Genomic DNA, 4,293 nt, shown 5'->3' with positions numbered 1-4,293 from the left:
AAACTCAAACGCATCATACAGAGAACAGAAACAAGAAGAAAATACTCTGTTTTGTCCTGTTTCATGCTCTGACACATAAAAATTTTGATGTCCTTTTTTACATCATATTTATACTGCTGTAAGTCATTATATCTATTGCCTTTCTAATTATGCCTTTCTCCTTTCTATAGCATCCTGCTTCTTTATTTTCAGAGTAGATGTTTCATTATTTCTTTTTCTGTTACCGAATAGTTTTATTATTTGCTTTTGTGGAGATTATTTAACTCTCCTTCTATTCTAATGGATACCTTGCTTGATATGTTATATTAGATATCAGATTTCTTTCATTCTGGACTTTGAATTTGTCTTGCCACTGCCTTCTGCCTGTTGTATTTGTGTGGGAAACATTTTTCAAAATATAATGTATATAATTATATGTATGTAAAGAATAAGTTCAAATGAAGTAAACAAATTAGGAGAAAACCTATACGTTAAAAAACAGAAAACATTGATGAAGGAAATTAAAATTGATCCAAAGAAATGAAAAGATCTCTTATGTTAATGATGTGAAACAATGTGGTTGAAACAACCATACTTCCCAAATGAATCTTCATTTAGTATGATTCATGTCAAAATACCCATGAGATTTTTCCATTAAATAGAAGAAATAATTTCAAAATTTATATGTAACCACAAAGATCTTCAGTTGCCAAAATAATCTTGAAAAAGAATTTAAATATAGTAGTGTAAAGTTCTCTGATGTTAAACAGTCCTACAAAGCTTTAGTAACTTAAACTACATGATACTCGCTCAAAAAATGACACCAATCAAAAGAAGAGAATAGAGTAACCAGATATATTCCCTCACACCTATGATCAATTAACCCATGAAAACGGAAGCAAGAGAATGAAATGAAGAAATGAGATTCTCCTCAATAAGTAGTGCTGGGCAGATTGAACAAGTGAAAGATAGATTAGAGTATTTCCTCACATTGTATACAATCAGTAAGCACAGAATTCCTTTCATTTATTAAGTTTACTTATATTCCTTGCACCTGTAATTTATAGATCTATGTTTAGAACTGTTGTTTCACTTATCAAATATATTCCTATTTTATTCTTTTTGGTATAAATTTACACACAATTGTTTTCCTAATTTCTCTTTCTCATAATGTTCTGTTCCTATATAAAAATGCAATTGATATTTGTTTATTGATTTTGTATTCTGCAAGTTTACTAAGTTTGTTCATTATTTCTAACAGTCACTGGAGGAGTGTATGGAGCTTTCTATCTATGTATATTTAAGTCATCTGTAAAAATTTTACTGCTTGTTTACCAGTTGAATGCCTTTTATATTTTTTCTTGACTAGTTATTCTTGCTAGAACTTCTAGTAGTGTAATTTAGGACTTGTGAAATTGAGGTACTTTTCTTATTACTGGACCAGAGGAAAAATTTCCTGTATGTTAATATTGAACTTGAAGATAGTCATGAGTTTTTAATATATGGCTTTTATTATGTCTTGTCATATTCTATCTAGAGCGAATTTGTTAAGAATTTTTTTAAAAGTTAAGATCAGATCTGTTAATAATTTTCCTACATATTTTGAGATTGTTATTTTCCAATTATTTGTTATTTAACAGATGGTATCACATTTATTGATTTGTGTATGTTAAATAAAATTTATGAATCAGGATTAAGTCCAACTTAACTATACTTTATAATACTTATAATATGCCATGAATTCAACTTGCTAATATTTACACAGAATGGAATACACAAATACTGAAGGAAAAATTTACATTGTAGATTGAGTGAATATTTATTTATTTCAAAATTTTATCTCTCATTTTGAATTTGGCTTATGTTTAATGAAATTTATGTCTAAATAAAGAATACAAATTTTGGTAGAGCTGGATTTACTACAGTTTAGTGATACAAAACCTAGCTTTTATTAACAATTAGTGTACAAAACACTTGCCTTAAAATGCCGCATTATGCTAACAATGCCAACTGTTTCAGGTCTGAGAAACATATTGCTTCCTATAATGCATTACCTGGTCTTTTCCACCGAAACCCACATATACTGTTATTTCTTTGTTTTTGATTGTTTGTTTTCCCCTTAATGAAGGCACTGTTTATTGAACCCAGGATCTTGTTTATAAGTGTATTTATCAACCTCATTTTGGAACACTTAACAGAAGCCCCAAGAGTATGGATTATAAAGATGACAAGAAAATTTATTCCTTCTAGGACTGAAAAACTTCTGAGTGAAAGAATGGCAAAAGGTGATAATTCATGAATTACAAACAAAATAAATATGTTATTTGTTTTACTTATAGCACTGAATTACAATTTAAAACAAAAATTACCCCCTTAGGGATTTCTCAAGTTTGATTGATTACTTTAATCTACTTTTATTTCATAAATATTTACCATTTATTAATAAACATACCAAATACACTGATAATTATTCTGCTCATGTTTTGAATATAGAGCTACTTATTGTAAAGTAAACAGATAAATAACTACTTCCATTTCCAAATAAAATTGTTTCACTTTAATTACAAATTATAATGTAATAGGTATAAATTTTCTGTACAGGCTTAACACAAATTTCACTTTAAATTCCATAACTTTAAAATTATTTTATATATTTTGTGCATTATTTATACTCTGTTCATAAATCTGTTATAAATTTGTGTACAAAAGTATGGAGATTGGTTTAATTTCATAGACCCAAAAAATTAAATTATTTAAAAAGATTTTGTGGGGATAATATTTGCAGATCACACTATAAAAATAAGTATCCTATATGTTTCATTTTAACTGGATGAATGAGAAATAAACACTGGCTTAATGTTACACTTGAGTTGCTAGGAGACCAGTCGTTTTGTGATGTCGCATCTACTCAAGTTGAGAACCATTGTGATGGCCTAGCAGTTTATCTGTGCAGGCCTGCCAGAACAGCATTTGTAGCTGCAGTGCTCAAAAACATGCAGATTAGAAAAGTAGCAGTAGAAAAAGTTATTTGAGATGACACCTGTTTCTTCAGAAATTCAAGATGTGTCTCATAAAGATGGACCAACTGGTTCAGGAAACTCTGGTAGATCTCTATTGTGTGATCAAACAATCTCTGGGGACTTGTCTTGAAGTCTATGTTTGAAGAAAATGCTTTTCAGACTTTGTCTGAAGAATCCTTGATAAAAAGACCATGTTACATACATTGTGTCTCAGAATCAGGTGAAGATAATGATTTTCGTTCTCTGACATTTCCAGGAAAACTCTGGAAAATGGCTGGGAGTGACCAATTTAAATCCATCTGGTGGGGTTATACTGGATCTTCCATAGTGATTGGTGAAGCTGTCTTTAAGAAGGAAGTGTTGGAACGATAGGCCCCTTTCAGATTATTTGAAACTGGAAGTATGAAAAGTTTACTTAGACAGCTTAACATTTATGGGTTTAGTAAATTGCGGCAGAATTTGCAAAAATCTTCTTGTCTAGCTGACTTTCTGGCAGAAGAGAAAGAAGTCTCTGTTTTAAGCAAGGAATTCAGTAATTGTAGTTATGACTTGGTAACGTATATATAAAATTTTATTTTGTATATCAAAATATGGTAATATAAATGTAAAGAAAGATTTTGAAATTCTATAAAACTACAAAGGCTGAAATTCTTTATTTTTTCTAAAAATTAAGACAGTGCCTTAACTATTCAAGATTATGCAAAACGTTCCTAGCAACTATGAATCTTAAAAGAAATCTAAATGAAGGTATTAAAGCTTTTTTTTAAAAAGTTGCTTTCACCGTTGCTGCAAATGCTAACTTCTTAAATTTGATGACTATTCTATTTAAATGTGTATATTCCAAATATGGAATTTCAAAATATAGTCAGCATTGTACACATTTTTATGATAATATCATTGCATAGTAAACGTGAAATCTGAGATTTTATAGGTTAGGCTTAATATAGTCTTGTGTTTTGTTTTAAAATATTACTAAAATTTTTCTCCTTTGGTTTTAGCTACAGTTCTGCCATAATCGAAATCTTAAACGAGGTTGTCCCCAGGTTTTAGTGAGAATAAAAAGAAGAGTTGTGAATAAAAATGGCTCTCTGGTATTTTCATTGGCTTAAGATTTCAAAAAGAAGCACTTTAAAGCAGAGGGTAATGTGCATAACCATAATTCTGGTTTTGTGGCTGACACTAGTGTAGAAAGTTCATTTTTACTTTCTGCAAATTTAAACATGCCTCTAATAAGAAAGCCGTCTACTAGCCACGTACTTGGTGATACAACTAACCTGATCAGAGGTGATTTTTC

The 4,293-nt window shown here is 29.8% G+C and overlaps 1 long non-coding RNA gene across 1 annotated transcript; it reads left to right on the top strand.

Moving 5' to 3' along the window:
- The first annotated feature begins 2,967 nt into the window (after window positions 1-2,967).
- Window positions 2,968-4,080, top strand: LOC140695260 (uncharacterized). Its single transcript, XR_012070956.1, has 2 exons — window positions 2,968-3,219; window positions 3,998-4,080. It is a non-coding gene; the product is annotated as an uncharacterized lncRNA (long non-coding RNA).
- Window positions 4,081-4,293: the final 213 nt, after the last annotated feature.

This window comes from Vicugna pacos, unplaced genomic scaffold (assembly GCF_048564905.1).
Source record: "Vicugna pacos unplaced genomic scaffold, VicPac4 scaffold_192, whole genome shotgun sequence".
Classification (NCBI taxonomy): Eukaryota; Metazoa; Chordata; class Mammalia; order Artiodactyla; family Camelidae; genus Vicugna; species Vicugna pacos.
Note: the sequence above shows the minus strand (reverse complement) of the source record. Positions and strands in the feature narration are given on the sequence as shown.